We start from the raw sequence: 18094 nt of genomic DNA on the forward strand, positions 1-18094 counted from the left end.
ATTGAAAGAAAGATAATTATGCAAATAATATTAAGAATAAAGATCTTCTTTTATTAATTACTTGCTGAAGTACCCGGCGTTGCCTGGGTTTAAATATTCAAGTTATTAATGAGTTGGATGTAACTGTCAACCATTTCAAAATAATTAGAAGCTTAGCGGGTCTTCCAACACACCCATTAGGTGGCTGACCAGTCTTGGTTTTTGTTTTATATTAAATGTCATTGAAATCCATCTAGTGGAAGGTCCGGAACAGGTTCGTCAGGTCAAAGTTCTTCCCAGCGTACAGCAACGGGAGGTTCTACTGGGACCGTAACCTCCATAAAACCTGGACCATCTCGCGTTTGGTTTATCCCAATCGGTGCAGGGGTGTCTGAATGCATAACTGGGCAGACAAGCAGATCAATGATTTTTATATATAAGATTTTAGTGTGATAGGGCATCCTCAGAATCATTCCTCCTCTTGTCTGCCTTAGTTACATTGTTCAGCATTCTGCGCTCTTGTTATGATAACTGCCATACCTACTCCCAGTGCCCTTCTTCAGTATGGTTCCAGTAGGATTAAGGATAGAGATGTGGTATCCTAGTACATGGCCAGGAGCCAATGACTGGGGGAGTCACCAGATACATCATGGTTAATAATGTACCCCTTGAGCAAAATATACACCCTGGGTATATCCAAGTACTTTTTGAATAAGGGGGACAACTATGTGGCATACTATGAATGGGGGGACAACTATGTGGCATATTATGAATAAGGGGGACAATTGTGTGGCATACTATGAATTGGGGGCACAGCTATGTAGCATACTATGAATTGGGGGCACAGCTATGAAGCATACTATGAATTGGGGGCACAGCTATGTGGCATACTATGAATTGGGGGCACAGCCATGTGGCATACTATGAATAAGGGGGACAACTATGTGGCATTCTATGAATTGGGGGGACAACTATATGTCATGATACAAATTGGGGGCTCAACTATGTCACATGATACGAATTGGGGGCTCAACTATGTGACATAATACAAAGTGGTGGTACTACTATGTGGCATATTTGAACTGGGGCACTACTGTGTGGCATAACATGAACGTTTATTTACTGGTCCCATTGCTGTTAATATGATGTTAGCGTCATAAAATCAGGCATAATTGGATGATACACAAATCTATCCTCTCCTGATCTCTCATCATCTGTCTTGTCTCATGTTACTGACTGTCTTTCTACCATTTCATCTTGGATGTCCTCTCACCAGGGGCTGGCTGTCAGACTTTATCCCGGGGGTAAAGCACATTGCACTGGCCCATAAGTAGCGGCCCATCCTTAAAGGGTGGTTTTCGGTACAATATATATTAATCAATATAAAAAAGAGGCTTAACCCAGCGATACTTTTTTATTATAAATGATAAATCTTAAATAATGATGCAAATAATGCAACAAAAAACAAACCTCACTTTATATTGCATTTTATTTTATATGTTCCTTCTCCCTATGGCACTTTTTTATTTATTTTTTATTTTTTACACATACCTAGTTGATTATAATTGGGTATAAATCATATAGCAATATATTAAATAATAATGTTCTATTACAATACTGAACAAAGGGGCTCATTTATCAAAATGCAAAAAAACAAGGCATTTTGCTTTAAAAACTTAGGGTTATATTTACTAAGATGCGGGTTTGAAAAAGTGGAGATGTTGCCTTTAGCAACCAATCAGACTCTAGCTGTCATTTGGTAGAATGTATTAAATAAATGATAACTAGAATCTGATTGGTTGCTATATGCAACATCTCCACTGTTTCAAACCTGCAGCTTAATAAATATACCTCCTGATGTTTTTCCCAGCAAAAGGCCTTGTTTTTTGCTTTGCACTATCTACTAATATGATTAGTATTTGTCTTACAGGTATCATAAAACAAATAATATGAAGGGTGCTACTGGGAGGAGGAACAGAGCACTAGGGGGTAAATGTATCAAAGTGCGAGTTTGCCAGCGTGTTTAACCGCGAGTTTTGAAAAAATACCCTGAAATGTATCAAGCTGCGATTTTGACACTGATTTTCAAAATCACTGGTCATCTCTGGCGATTTTGGCCGATGTAAACACTCCCGAGATTAGCTAACTCTCCTGTGTTGTAGCAGTGAGTTTAAAAACACATCACTGTTACACTGCCCCTGTCATACAGCTGGCTGAGCTCCGGCAGCTGTCAAAATGGTAAAGAATAGATCAAAGTGGAAAAAAAAAAAAAAGCGTGAGGTCCCCCCGCTATTCATGCTTAACCCTAGTGCTGCCTGACTACTGCTGGTCCCGTGAAAATCGGGGAAAAATTTTGCGTGGGGTCCCCTGATTTTCACTTTACCAGCACTAGGCAAACCAGCCAGGGTTGGCGGCACTATAGCAGTGGGACACGCAGCAGGGGTCCCCTTGCCATAATGACTAACCAATCCTAGACTGTTCAGCCCTGTGCTGGATTCCCTAGGGAGTGGGGTCCGCCGAAAGAAATGAGCAGGCCCCCCCTAGAAAGAACCAGCCCAGTGCTGATAGCACTAGGGCTCTTCCTACTACCCCTGGGCTGTGGGTAAGGTAATAACGGTGCAAAAGTGTTAAAATAATAAACGGACGCCATTTTATTTTGTGGAACTACAAGTCCCAGCCAGCCAGGTTGCCAAAAACAGTGTGGCCATGCTGCTGCTTGTATAACTACAACCACCAGCATACCCACGGCAGCCAGGGCATGTTAGCACTTGGAGAACCACAAGTGCCAACATGCCCTGACATCCCTGGCTTGCTGGGACCTGTAGTTCCACAAAAAAAATGTTAAATAAACAACAACACCCTAGTAAGCACCACACATATTTATTAAAAATAAAAAATCCACAATAAACACACTAACCACCCTCATTTACACCACATCTATTTAATAAAAATAAAAACACCCCAAATACTCACCAAAGATGTCTTCTTTCTTCTCCAAAAGGTCCGTGCTTGCCCCAGTCCCAGAATATTTATACTTCCAAAAGTTTTTGCTTTCCCCAGTCCCAGAATATTTATACTTCCAAACGTTTATGCTTGGCCAATCTCTTCTGTACTTCGCCCAGAAGGGGCCCCTTGTTGATAGAAGTATTCTTTGCTTCGGCCAGGAGGGCCCCATATTTGTAATTCCCACGACTCTTTCATCTTGATTGTAGAAAAATAAAAAAACTCTGGAGCCGCCGCTAACACCTCCTACCTAGTAGGAGGTCCGGTACGCAATGAACTATGTGATTTTCCCACGCTAGTGGGGAAATCACCTAATACAGTAAATAGAGCTTACGCAAGTAACGTAGCTCATTGCGCATGCGCTATGCTACTTGCGTAAGCTGTAATACTGTAAATACAGCTTACGCAAGAAGTTTTGAAAGTTGGCATGCATGAAATAAAATAGCACTCATTAATTAACCCCCACCTGAACTCCACCATTAAATTAATAGCCTACATCCCACATTATATTAAGACCCCATTTCCTCACACATACTACATTCATATACTGACCCCCTCACACACAGTATTTCATTTACTGGCTCCCTCACACAATACATTCATATACTGACTGACACACACATTGATTTAGTATACTGACACACACACTATATTAATATATATATACACACACACACTCACACACACACTATTAACATACTTCTACACCCCCACTTACCTGGTCCCATCCGCGCACGCTGTGCAGTCTCTTCTCCTCTTCACACATGAGACGGCACCTGTCACGTGCCAATGGGAGAAGGTGGCTGGTCCCGGGGGAGGGGCCAGCCATAAGTAGAGGCCATAGGGGCCGGCCCTAAATAATCTTTTTTTGTCCAGCCCAGCCCCTGTCTCTCGCCAACTCAAACGAAATCTTTCAAAAACAGAATTAATAATATTCCCACCCAACATCAGAAGCTTACTGCCTGACATTTCTATTTCTGTTGACAACATGACCATAAATTCAGGCCCGGATTAACCATAGGGCTAACTGGGCTACAGCCCAGGGGCCTATGGCATCCAGGGGGCCCTTGAAAGTGCTCAGCAGCAGTATTGATTGGTCGGGGGCGGGGGCGCCCCCGGCGCGATCAGTGCTGCTGAGCACTTTCCCTGCGGTCCTTCCCCGGCGCGCTGTAGTCTCCTTACTGAGGAGATCTCGTGAGTCTCACTCTCACGAGATCTCAGTAAAGAGCGTACAGCGTGCTGGAGAAGGAGGAAAGTGCCGGGGGGGGGGGCGGGCAGCTCGGATCACGGGTGGGGCTCTCACGTGGGAATGGAGGCCCCCTTAGCCTCCATTCCCTTAATCCGGCACTGCATAAATTCGACCCTCAAGTTTGCTGCCTAGGTGTAATCCTTGACTCACACCTATCCTTTGATCCCCACATCGAATCTATATCTAAATCCTGTTACATACATCTAAAGAACATTTCCAGAATATGCACATATCTCACACAAGACACTGCAAAAACTTTAATTCATGCACTTATCATCTCTCGCATCAACTATTGTAATTCAATCCTTACTGGTCTTCCCAAAGTCAGACTCGATCTGCTGAGTCACTCTGTCAGTCTCTACATTGGTTGCCTGTTTTTCAACAAATCTAATATAAAATTCTTCTACTAACATACAAGGCCGTCAACAAAATTGCACCAACATACATCTCCTCACTTGTCTTAAAATATCTCCCAACTCAACACCTCCGTTCTGCACAAGATCTGCGTCTCTCTTTCACTCTCATCACATCCTCCCATTTACTTTTTTCGGGTTGCACCCACTTTGTGGAATTTCCTCCCTCACACAGTAAGACTTTCCTCTAGTCTTCAAACCTTTAAGCATTCACTGAAAACCCACCTCTTCAGACAAGCTTATGATATTCCTCAACCAGCATCTAAATCTCCCTAGGTTACCCTATTACCACCATCTACACAGCTAACACAAGACAACAACCCTCTGAACAACATAGTATATATATATATATATATATATATACACATATATATATATATATATATATATATATATATATATATATAAAAGTAAAGTTAATCAAAGCTTAAAAAGCCTGCTGTTCCATAGTTGTTCAACAAACGAACAGACCAGCACCAGCAATAATAAAAATACTAAGTTTAATTTAATAGAAAGATACAGAAAGATACATCACAATAGTATGACGTGGGATCGTTTCAGATAGGCTGCCTTCATCAGGGGCAATGATCAGTCGGGCACGGCATACTATTGTGATGTATCTTTCTATTTTTTTCTATTAGATTTTGTATTTTTCTTATTGCTGATTTTGGTCTGTTCGTTTGTTTAACAACTATGGATTATCTATCTATCTATCTATCTATCTATCTATCTATCTATCTATCTATCTATCTATCTATCTATCTATCTTTTCACACACGCCAAACTGGCATCCCTGATCTAGGACATACCCTACCACAACTATAAATCTACCCCCACATTTTAAAATTACCCCCCCCCTCCACTGCAACATGGTTTTGTCAATGTGCAAATTTACTCCTTTTCTTTTAATTTCCTTAAAGATTTAGGCCCGACGTATTCCCATGGTAAAAGCTGAAGAGCCATTGCTGGGTGGGCTCTTGAAGATAAGCAATTAGGAGAGATAAGGATGGTGACAGATGCAGACATGACAGCCCCCTCCAACGTCACATCTACACCCTCAGTAGCGCTTGTTCATGCCTCCGCTCTGTTATACAGTTCTGATTATAATTAAAAGGAAATGAGTGACAAAGATTGCTGTGACCCTTTTAAATAGCCAAGTGGAGCTGAGTTTTAAAAGCACTGGAACTAAAGCATTGTTGTGGGGGTGCAGAAAGACTGATTTTAAATTAAGGAAAAGTTTATTTTTACCAAACTGCGTATTAGCCTGAAGTGGAAGGTTAGGGGGCGCTACGAGGGTGTTAGCTTTGGGGTGGGGGGTCTTAGTTAGATATAGGATTTATTTATTTCTAAAGTGAACGATAATAAATGTGATCCAGGTCCTGATGTATTTCTAAGATATTCTGAGACCACATGATCTCTTACTGATCAATACTCTAAGGAGACACGGCCCAGCCACACATCCACCTACCCTCATCTATATTCAATAAATCAGTAACAACATTTTCAGTGACATACACTTACAGCTGCAATATTCACCAACGATTATATCTACTGTACAGATTTATTCCCATTTGCTTGCTGGACGTTCTTGGGCACCCTGAAGCCTTCTTCACAACTATTGAATCTCTCTCCTTGAAGTTCTCGATGATCCCATAAATGGTTGATTTAGGTGCAATCTTTCTAGCAGCAATATCCTTGCCTGTGAAGCCCTTTTTGTGCAAAGCAATGATGACTGAACGTGTTTCCTTGCAGTTAATCATGGACGTCAGCAGTCGCGGCGGCCGCGGGCACCGCCACTGGTGACGTCCCGGCCGTCTCAATGACGACTGGGACGTCACTTCCGGTTCCTTCGTCCAGGTTGCCTGGGCAACAACCGGAACGCTTCAGGCTCCCTGCTGCCATGCCCGGCCTGCTGTCAAATAGCCGGGCGCGCGCGCAGGGCTGGTAGGGCTCAGCCTATTAAAGGCTGATTAGTTTTAAAACCTCCATGGCACCTGCTCTTCCATTGGCCACAGGGCCAGTAATTATGCTAGCTCTGGAGCACTTGCAGGGCTTTGCCCTGATTGACCCTTGGTACTATTTAAGGCAGTGAGGACTGAGCCTCACTGCCGGTTATAGCGTTCTGCCTCAGTACTGCTACCTGCTCCTGTGTTTGAATTGGTGTTAAAACCTTGGATTGCTTTCACGTGTATGACCTCTGCCTGTTTCTGGTCTCTGAACCATTGCCTGAGACCCTGACCTGCCTGTACCCAGACTCTGAACCAGTGCTTGTGACCCTGACCCTGCTGGTATCTGACATCTCTACCGGTGCTCTGTCCAGTCCCCTGTCAAAGTCGTATAATTGGATGAACGAAAGTATATTGGTTAATATTGTTTTATTGGTCGATTGCACTCAGTATGCCACGCTACACGTGGCATACGGCGATCGCAAGGTAAAATACGCACGTACACACTCACATTACATAATTTAGTTATTTATATAATTTATATTCATATTGGTTCCGTTACACTGTAATTTATGAGCAGATAGTATTTAGCTTATTATTAGTTTATATAATATGATTAAATGTACACTTCAGTGTTATTTAAGGTTCAGGTTAAAGGACATGTGTCATGTCTGATATCATATTAATCCCCTTTACATCAGCAGCTGTCCGGTGCATTCGGCGAAGAGATCGCACATTGCATACTCTAGTTATTGATGTTAGGGAATAAACCTTTAATATGAGACTGACCATAAAATGCTAATAGACTAATTGTAACTGGAGATTCAGGCGGGAAGAACAGAGCTCATCCCCTGGAGAGATGACCCCCACCTTTGGATTCCTTAGATTGAACCAGCCTATGACCTGTTTACCCTGGACCCATCTGAAGTCTGGACCTATAGAAGCAAGCCACATCATCTCTATTGTTCACTCTGTAACACTGACTGTATATATAATCATATCTGCATCCCCACTAGCCTCAGTCTACTCTGACCACAGTATTCTAAACAGATATACTGTCCACTGGGGCCCGTGGTAGCGCAGCAGTATGTATGTATCTTTTGGTATTGACTGTACTGTACTGTATCATAATATAATAATGTATTGAACTGTTGACTATTTACATCTGCTAAAATAAATCACTTTGTGCGTTAGAAACACAATACAATCGTTTGTGCAATGCTTATTTGAAAACAATAGAATTACTTTAATACCCCAGATCTCTGGCCTATCCTACTCTGTGCATTACCTCCTATACCTGTGCACAGCCGTGTAAGCATAAACTTGTACTACTCTGAGCATAAGTCCTGCATCTGAGTACCTGTGAGCATAACCAGTCTCTACGAGAAAGGCGGCTGCTAAAGGTGGAGACCTCTAACCCTTGTTCTACAAGTTTATGCTGCATTGGTGGTCATAATATTATAACCGGTCACTGAAGATTGGAGGTAATCCTGTCATGGACGACAGCGACCCGAACCTTTCTCCAGCCCAGGTCCTGGCTAATCAGATCCAGGCTATATCACAAGTTGTACAGGGTTTATCTCATCGCTTGTCAGCTCAAGAAGAAACCCGCAGCTTCAACAGGCCTCCTCTGATGTCTTTACGGAGCCAAAACTGAACTTGCCCGATCGCTTCTCGGGAAGAAGTCCCGCCTTCCGCAACTTTAAGGACAGTTGCAAGTTATACGTTCGCCTGAGACTCTGTCTGGCTCTGAACAGCAGAGAGTTGGTATTGTAATCTCTGGGCCTTCTCCCTTCCACCTACGAGTCCATCCTTACAAACAGTGGATGCCTTCTTCTGGGCCTTGGGTCTGCTATATGATGACCCAGACAGGGTGGCCTCAGCTGAGTCCCATCTCCGGGCATTAAAGCAAGGACGTCGTTCTGCTGAGGAGTATTGTGTGGCATTTCGGCGATGGTCAACTGATAGTGCCTGGAATGATCCGGCGCTGCGGAGTCAGTTCCGCTTGGGCCTTACTGAGCAAATCAAGGACTCCCTAGTTCAGTATCCTGTACCTACCTCACTTGAAGATTTGATGCAGCTTGTCATCAAGATTGATCTTCAAATCAGAGAGAGGAAAACTGAACGAGAGTCATCTATACTTCCTTGCTCACCACCGAAGTCTGGTTCTACTCTTCTGGATTCCCCTGAACCCATGCAGTTGGGCGCTTACCGTCTGCTTCCCGAGGAACGTTCCAGACGACACTCTCTTGGTCTCTGTTTGTATCGTGGCCAATCAGGCCACGTAGTTCGTTACTGTCCCAGCAAGTCGGGAAACGCCTAAACCTAAGCACTGGGGAAGAGGTGCTCTTCGGTCTCCAAGTAATCTCTTCAGAAAACTCTTTGTTGGTCCCTGGACGTCTAGTATTCCGCGATAAGTCCGTGGAGGTGACAGCTTTCCTCGACAGCGGTGCGGCAGGTAACTTTTTGGACATCCACCTGGATTAGACGCTTGGTATTCCTGAAGTCAGACTGGAATCGAGCATTACCGCCTGCTGTCTCCTTGATTGGGGGTAGAATACTCGCTAAGACTCCATTGGTTCATTTTTCTGTAGGAGCTCTCCATACAGAGGAGATCTCTTTCTTCCTGATCTTTTTCCCTCTGTTCCATTAATTTTGGGGTATCCGTGGCTGCAAAGTAATAATCCTACTATTGATTGGAAAAAAGGGGAGATCATCAGTTGGAGTCCAGAGTGCTCTTCCACATACTTGACCCTACCTCTAAGGACTCTCCAGCCCAGTCCAGAATTGCTACCTGTACCTTACCAGGACTGCAGTGGTGTGTTCTGTAAACAGAAGTCTCATCGAGACTATGACTGTGCTATTGACATTGTACCCGGTTCAATATTGCCCAAACGGCATCTATACTCTTTATCTGTCTCAGAGACCCAAGCTATGGAGCAGTACGTGGAGGAGAATCTGAAGAAAGGATTTATCCGTCCCTCCAAATCTCCAGTAGGAGCGGGATGTTTTTTCGTGGCCAAAAAGGATAGCAGTCAGAGACACTGCATCGACTACCGCAGCCTGAATAAAATCACAGTCAAAAACACTTACCCGCTACCATTAATTTCTGTTCTATTTGATCAGCTCAAGTCAGCCACCATTTTCTCTAAGATCGACCTCCGGGGTGGTTATAATATTATCCGCATCAAAAGGGGAGACAAGTGGAAGACGGCCTTTAATACTCACTGCAGGCATTATGAGTATCTGGTGATGCCATTCGGATTGCGCCCCGGCAGTCTTCCAAGACCTCATCAATGATGTATTGCGCAAATTTCTAGGAAAGACCGTGGTGGTCTACTTGGCTGATATTCTCATTTACTCTCAGTCATTGTCTCAGCACCACCAACAGGTTCGGGAAGTTCTGGAGAAATTGCGCCAACATCATCTCTACGCAAAATTGGAGAAGTGCGAGTTTGAGGTCTCCAGGGAGGCCTTCTTAGGATATATAATTTCTTCATCTGGTTTCTACATGGACCCCAGTAAAGTCCAAGCAATCCAGGACTGGGTTCTTCCCACAAACCTCATGGCAATTCAAAGGTTCCTAGGCTTTGCCAATTACTACCAGAGGTTTAAACGCTCATTTTCTTCCCTGGTGTTCCTAATACTGCTCTCACCCGGAAGGGCGCAGACACGGCTAATTGGTCTTCGGAGGCGTTGGCGAGCTTTTCTACCCTTAAAGCCGCCTTCACATCTACACCCGTTCTTAGGCACCCAGACCCTGAGCTCCTGTTCATTGTAGAAGTGGATGCCTCAGATGTAGGAGGAGGCGCCATTCTCTCTCAAAGAGGTCCACAAAACAAGAAATTGCATCCGTGTGCATATCTGTCCAGGAAATTCTCATCTGCTGATATTAATTACGATGTTGGGAATCGCGAATTACTGGCCATCAAGTGGGCCCTCGAAGAGTGGCAGCATTGGTTAGAAGAAGCAGCTCATGGCTGAATTAGGTACTGCTGGGCACTCTGCAAATATCAATGGCTGCCAGTAATTAATTATGCAAGTGCTGGGAGCACTTACAGGGCCTGGTCCTGATTGGTCATCTGCACTATTTAAAGCAGTGAGGACTGAGCCTCACTATCGGTTATAGCGTTTTGTCCCAGTACTGCTGCCTGCTCCTGTTCTTGTTTGGTGTTGAAACCTTGGATTCATTTACCCGTGTATGACCTCTGTCTGTCCCTGGATCCTGAACCATTGCCTGTGACCCTGACCTTTTGCCTGTACCTGGATTCTGAACCATTGCCTGTGACCCTGACTTTTTGCCTGTACCCGGACTCGGAACCATTGCTGGTGACCCTGACCCTGCTGGTACCTGACATTTTCTCCGGTGCTCTGTCCAGTCCACAGATCTCTGGCGAGCCTCTACTCCGTGTGCTACCTCCTGTACCTGTGCGCTGCCGTGTGAGCATAAATTTATACTACTCTGAGCATAAGTCCTGGGGGCATCCGAGTACCTGTGAGCATAACCAGTCTCTACGGGAAAGGTGGCTGCTAAAGGTGAAGACGTCTTCTACTAGTTCTATGAATTTATGCCGCACTGGATGCCGTAACAGTCTGCAATTTTTTTTGTTTTTTATTATTCGTTACTTTCCTATTTCTGTCTTTACATCTCTGTCCGTATCTCACTCTTTTCTTGTAAAGAGATTCAAGAACACGTAGACATGGTCTCATTCATGGGGATAAAACATTTGTGACATCAGAGTCAGGGATACACACACTACATTGACCTAGTCATGGAAGTAGATAGGGGTTTGTTTTTATGTGTATAGAGGCTGTTGATTTTAAGCAGAGGTTTTTGTTGTGGAAATATGATTCAAGTTTTATAGATTGCATGTGGTATCTGCTTTTTTGTCTCTTGTGTAAGCTGTGCCTTTATATATGCAAAAAGGGTGGTAGGAGACAGGAGACTTGCTGGGAGTTTAGACATATAGATATACATCTCTGTGTAGAACATTGGAGTAGGATTTTTGGCACAAGACCTGACATAAGTGAAACCTTAGAAAATTTTAAATTTTTATGTTTATATATTTTTCACCGTTAGACAGACATGTACTGGATATTGGTATAATTGACAAAAGTGTTATAGATATGAACCCCTTTGCCCTTCTAACTTAGCCAAGTAGCTGAACGTGTGGGATTGAAAATGGCATGTGAATTGGCAGGGGGTAAGTCAATTGATATAGATTGGTCTTCAGTATTTTTCTAGTATAGGGGGCGACGTTGAGGCAACTGAAGAACTTTTTATGACAATGGTAGTACATAAGTAAAACTCACATCACACGGAGGACTTGTGACAGTGACACAGTTACCAACTGAAGTAGGAGTTAGTTAACACTTACACACAAGACTGTACATGACTTTCACAACAGGGCGGACATGGCTGTAAAATGGATAGCAGGATTTTATGTGACAACCGACAAATCAATGTTTTGTTTTCTTTGTATTGTTTTAAATTATACACACACATAAATTAGTTAATATATATGAGATTTGTGTTGCCTGAAGAATAAACAGTCTGGAAGGTGAAGGGAGGTGGTCAGCAGTCTGCTGGACCCTGGAGAAATGGACAAGGTAGGCCAGTAGCTCCCAGAGTGTATCTTCCAGACCTAGCGGAGGCAGCACATGGTCTGGCTCAGCTGGGTAAAGAAGTCATGTGCAAGCTGGTAAGAGCATACTGGTGTGCATCAGACGTTTCTTCTCAAGCTAGTAGGAAGGCAGTGTCCTGTCTTACTTGATTGTGAGAGAGTGTCAGGAAGACAATACCAATAGAGCCATCCCATACCCCTCCTACAGGTGGACTTTCTTCAGGTAAAACAAATCTACTTCATCCAATTACCACCTTGCAGGATCCTCAAGTATGTACTGGTGTACCGATGAAATATATCTGGGAAAAGGTTTATTGAAATGTTTCTAATGTATTGCTGTGTCATACTCAGGGTTTTTGTTAGTAGATGTGGTATCTCTAGTTATAGAAAGTGATAGGGGTATTCGTTTTATTGGTAATAACTTTATAATGTATGAGCAGTGATAGGAAGTTACATACTTTTGTTCAGCCACAAACCAGTGGGAAAATAAAGTAACGGTACTAGCTAGAACAAATTGAATAGAATGATGGTTGAAATGATTGGAGTGGCTGGCAGCTTTGGCCACTAGTCCTCCCCAATATCAATATCACTCCTAAACTGCCTCTTAACCTGTCGTCTTTTGAAATACTTTTGACTTTTCTTGTGATGAGTTTGTAACGGAGAGACTGTTCTAGATCTTGAAAGGAAAAGCAAATAATGAGACAAGAACAAAGAAACACTGTCTCCTGAGGTGACACTAACTGTTATGATGTTGGACTGAGAGAGTTTGTTGTAGAACTGTAATTTCCTATGCTCAGGTTGTTTGACAGACAGGTACCAAGTGTCCTTAGGGGTAGCAGAGAGCCACTGGTGCCCATTCCATCCACGGCAGATGAGTCAACACCCAGAGAAGGTTCCAATTACATTTGTGAATCTGTTCTGGGAGACCCCGATTGTAGTTAACAACACCTGAGCCAAGGACTGTGTAAAGACAGTTGTCCAGCATGAAGTAGTAATTTTTCCTGTTCTGTGTTTCTCTCATTCTCTTTTCAGGACAGTCAATTCTTTCAATTGCGAACAAGTGACAGAGGCTGGTTCAGGTAGTTATATTGAGGAGTTGGGGATGAAGGTGAAGTTGTTAGTACAATCTGTCCAGCCAATTACTCCATTCAATTCAGGGGTAGAAGGAAAACTTGTTAACCTTGGAGCTCGGAGACAGTGTGAGAGGCTATTGTCTGAGGAGTATTACATCCGTAAGTACGTCGACCCCATAGTAGAAGAGAGGTGCATCCAGTGATGCCAGTCCAGTAATATTCGGACTTGCACAGGCATCCTTGAGAATGATTGGGTGGGTAAGGTTTTAGACCAAACTGAGTGCTGGATGTGCTCTCACGTGCCTCAGAGATTATATCAAGTAGGACTAGTTCTCTGTCCACTAAATATTCCTGAGGTACCCAAATTATGGATGGGAGGCCTAGGGGAACAGTAACACAGCTAGATTCCTTAGTTTGGAGTCTCCCAATATTCGGCAGGCCGATCACTGTTTCTCGTACAAAGAAACTTGAGTATTGGGAGACTGGGAAGAACGAACAAACAATAGCCCACCCCACAAGTGTTGATGACAAGAACTGTTGATATTATTAGAGTGTATATACTCAGGTTGAAAGAGACCGTAAATGACATTGTTGATAAACATAGGATAATGTTATGTGTGAACATGCATTATTTAAATGTTGTCTGAGCTAAAAGACATGCTTTGGACAGATGAACATGTTCAGCATGAAGAACTGTAGTAGAATATTCTATATTGTTGATACATGTTCTATCGCACCCTTGAAGAGCATACAAAAGGTTATCTCCGAGCTCCAGAAGTATAGGTTCCATATAAAAGAAAACAAATTGTTTCTAGGATTGTGACTTCATGGTAACCTGTCTGAGATCTACAGACAGTATGGTCATACGCAAAGGGGGACATACATTACTGAACAATGAAACGTACTACTGAGACCCTGCAATAAAATCTTTAAGATGATAGTTTTGTGTACTATCAAAGGGTGGAGCTGTCAAAGTCAAATAATTGGATGAAAGAAAGTATATTGATTAATATTGTTTTGCTGTGCGATTGCGATCAGTACGCCACGTGTCATGGCACACTCGCACTTACACATTCACTTGTATATAGTTCATATTTATAATAGTTCCAATACACAGTTGTTTATGAGCAGATGTTATTTGGTTTATAGTTAAATATTATAAGGTTATCTGTACACATTAGTGAGATCTAAGGTTCAGGTCACAGGAAACATGTCATGTCTGGTATCATTCTAATTCCCTATTTATTCGCAGACGTCCATTTCATTTGCCGAAAGGATTGCTCCTTGCGCATGCTAGTTATGGATGATAGGGAATTAATGATTGGAATGATATTGTCTGTGTAATGCTAATAGACCAGTTTAAACTAGTTCTTGGCGGGAACATTAGTATTCATCTTCTGGAGAGCTGACCTATGGACTGCATTACACTGGACCTTCCTGAAGCCTGAACCTATGGAAACTTGCCAAGTCACCTGTATTGTATTTACTGTAACACCAAATGTATATAAATTGCTCCCTGGAATCAGCTAGTCAGTCACTCTGACCACAGTCTTCAGGACTGAAGGACTGTCTAGCTGCATCCAGCAGAGCGCAGCACCGGCGCAGCATATGTTCCGGCTGTACTTATTTATTGAACTGTTATACTTTTGCTAAATAAATTGCTTGTGCTTTGGAAGCACAAAAATTGCATTAAGACAATGATTATTGGGAAACGATGAAATAACTTTAATACAGCTATGGAGCCCAGAGTATGGTGAAAGCATAACAATTTATTGAGCAGACATGGTCCAGTATAGTGCAGAAAAAGGTACAAACAGAATATAGCTGAGATTGAACAATGGATCTCTGGGTGAGGCTGGAAGCAGGTAAATAACAGTGAATCTGGCTGGTGCAGAAGAACTGGATGAGTGGGATGAAACCAGGAACAGGGTATCGGCTATCAGCTTGCAGTAGTCCTAGGGAACAGGAGAAGTAACAACAGCAACAACGAGAACAAGAACATCTGGAACAACAACATAAATGACCAGCAAAGATGAACTGAGGGTAGCAGGCATAAATAGGGAAAGAACAGGTGCCGTAATTAACAGGAGCAGCAGGTTAACCCCTGCTAGTGAGAGCAGAGGCAAGGGCACAGAAGCAGCACCTCTAGCGAGTCAGAGGCACTGCAAGGCAAATACAAATAGCACCAAATCCAATATAGTCCAGGAGACAGGAGCTGCCGAGATAAAGCAGCATCCTAAGGTGATGCTGCAGTACTGGCGGAGGTAGGTCCTGACAAAAAGTTTATATCTTTGCCCTTTTGAAATTTCAATAATAAATACAGCCACTTCATTAGAGAACCATATTGGCTTCTTTCCTTTTTGCTCTTCCCAACATATCTAGCACAAAGTTCTGGTGCATTTAATATAATGCATAGTTTAGATTTTTGCACTTGTCCTGCAGGCGCACGATTTAAAAAAAACCTCTTTAGTGTTGTATTGCAAGCTACCCCAACACTTCGTGCTCTGCTCACTTATCTGTAGTCACTGAGACCTGGTGGGTAGCTGTGGAAGGAGAGAGAAGATCCAGCACCTCCCACTGTCTTTACAGATCAAACATTGTCCTCTTCCCTGCATTCTCCTCTTTCTTGTACCTGTAATTACAGAATTGCTCTCCATTTTTTGGGGAACTAGTTTTCAGCATGGCTTGTCACAGTCTGAAATATTTTGCTGGGATTGGTAGTTCCACAGAAGTTGCCAACTAAGCACATCACTGGCTGTCCAGGTGTTTCTAACCTCCCAGTATGACCTGCTGGAGAGCCGCCAACTATATGTCCATGCCTCCTCCAGCGACTGTGAACTACAAGTACAAGCCTGGGCTGCCAGAGTCCCATGTTCCATGATAAAATAGGAGTGAATCTTAATGGTGGCATGCACACTTATGGGGGTACAGTTGCATGCTGTCGTACCCTTCCACATTTCATACGTATACTTACCATAGAGTGTACGGTATTATTAGCATGCAGTGAAGAGGTGCACTGTAGAGGGTCACGGTATATGTGGGAACAGCAGTATAATAGTGATGCATGGTAGCAGGCACAAAACACAGCTGAGACCAAGATCAAAAAATGCTTTATTAAGAGATGTACTGTTTAGAATTGAACCCCGGTGGGCAGACAGTGAGTGATACTATCTCACCTCCCAGAAGCTACAGAAGAAGAGTTGCATCAATGATCATGGAACGGACATAGGGGGAGAAATAGCAAACATCTTTACCAAGATTAAGCCTATAGCGAAACGCGTGTCAGCGTCTTGCCACGCACGCTGTTAGTTTACTCTACAATTATCAATCACTTAGCTCACCTTTGAAATTTATCAGGAAGGCTGCATTTATTATCAAATATCCCAGTAATAGGCTGTATTTATCCCTCGCACATCACGTATGTCTGAGGGAATGCATGCTTGAGTGGTTGACGTATGTGTGAGGCGATATATAGGGGTACATTTTCCATCCAGGACTTATAGGAAGGGTAGTTAATATACCTGACCCTACAATATGTTAAGAGTTTAAAGAAAGGTTTCCACATTCTATTTGGGTGATCTAAGCCATAAACCTTACACTTGTCAAATTACAGCACCTAATTGGGGATTTAACTGTATTTATTACAATCCCTATTCCTCTCAAATTATGAGTTGGATGTTGGTAAATATATATGTATTAAGCTAAATGATACAGTAATGAAATATACCATAGAGGCTTTATTCCGCCTGATAAGCCTGATCACTCACCACTGAATAACAAACAATAAACTAAACTAAAATAAATACAATAACCAGAGATTTATTGGACATTAAAATCATTTATTGTTTGTTGTAAAGGAAGGTCAGCTATAATTTATTAATAAAAGAGCACAGGAATATTTAGCATAATTATCCTGTTAGATATATGTAAGGAAATCTAGTAACAGGGACGTGGCTTGGCAGTTTTCAAGTTTTTTTTTTTTTTTTAAACTGGGATAAATAAAAAAATTGCTTTAATTTATTCTCATTTATCAATTTTTAAATATTTTTTAATATTTTATAGTTCCTGTAAGATTATATGTTAATGAAAATGCCCCTATAGTTATTGTGCTAAAGTTGCTTAGTATTTTTATGAATTATTTTTAATGCATATCAATAAAGATTGTCATATTAAAAAATAAAATATCAATCAATGAGTGCCTCAGTAATACACACTTTTCTTTCTCTTCTCTGCTTTCAATGAATTATATTATTGGTGTGCGAGTGCACCCCTTACAACTATACTTAGTTATAATTATTACAAATTTACTAAACTAATGAAGGGTAGTTGATTTACTCACTGCGGTGGAGTTTGTGCTTGCAGCCTTTAGATAGTTCCGTTACTATTGCTGTGTACAGAGATATGTAATTCTCTTCAGTAGACTTCTACAAGCTGTAATAATTAACTATTTTTCTCTCCAGGTTTATGGCAATCCTTTTCCACTCTGTAACTAAGACAGACTTCGTCTTACAATTGTCACTGTCTAACAATATATAGGGTACATACAGACTGGCAATGGTGCTTCAGTTCTTCTTTGTCCAAGTGTGGTCAGTGCAGTTTGGATGTAACTATTGCAGTGCATTTATCTCTGTTATATGCAGTGTCAGTACACTTGCAAAGGGTCAGATTGTACTGATGCTGGGTCTTATTTGCACAGCATAAATGACTGAGGGGCAACACAAAACCCTCTTTGTCGGTGCCGTGCTCCTCGCTTTGTGCCGGTGTGCCTTTATTTCCACCAAAGCTTATCGATTTTGGCTGATACTAG

The 18094-nt window shown here is 42.4% G+C and overlaps 1 protein-coding gene across 1 annotated transcript in view; it reads right to left on the reverse strand.

Moving 5' to 3' along the window:
* The window catches only part of LOC142095488 (uncharacterized), a 307911-nt gene that overhangs the window by 116013 nt on the left and 173804 nt on the right, over positions 1–18094 (reverse strand). The gene's annotated exons all lie outside the window — the stretch shown is intronic.

Source organism: Mixophyes fleayi, chromosome 6 (assembly GCF_038048845.1).
Source record: "Mixophyes fleayi isolate aMixFle1 chromosome 6, aMixFle1.hap1, whole genome shotgun sequence".
NCBI lineage: Eukaryota > Metazoa > Chordata > Amphibia > Anura > Limnodynastidae > Mixophyes > Mixophyes fleayi.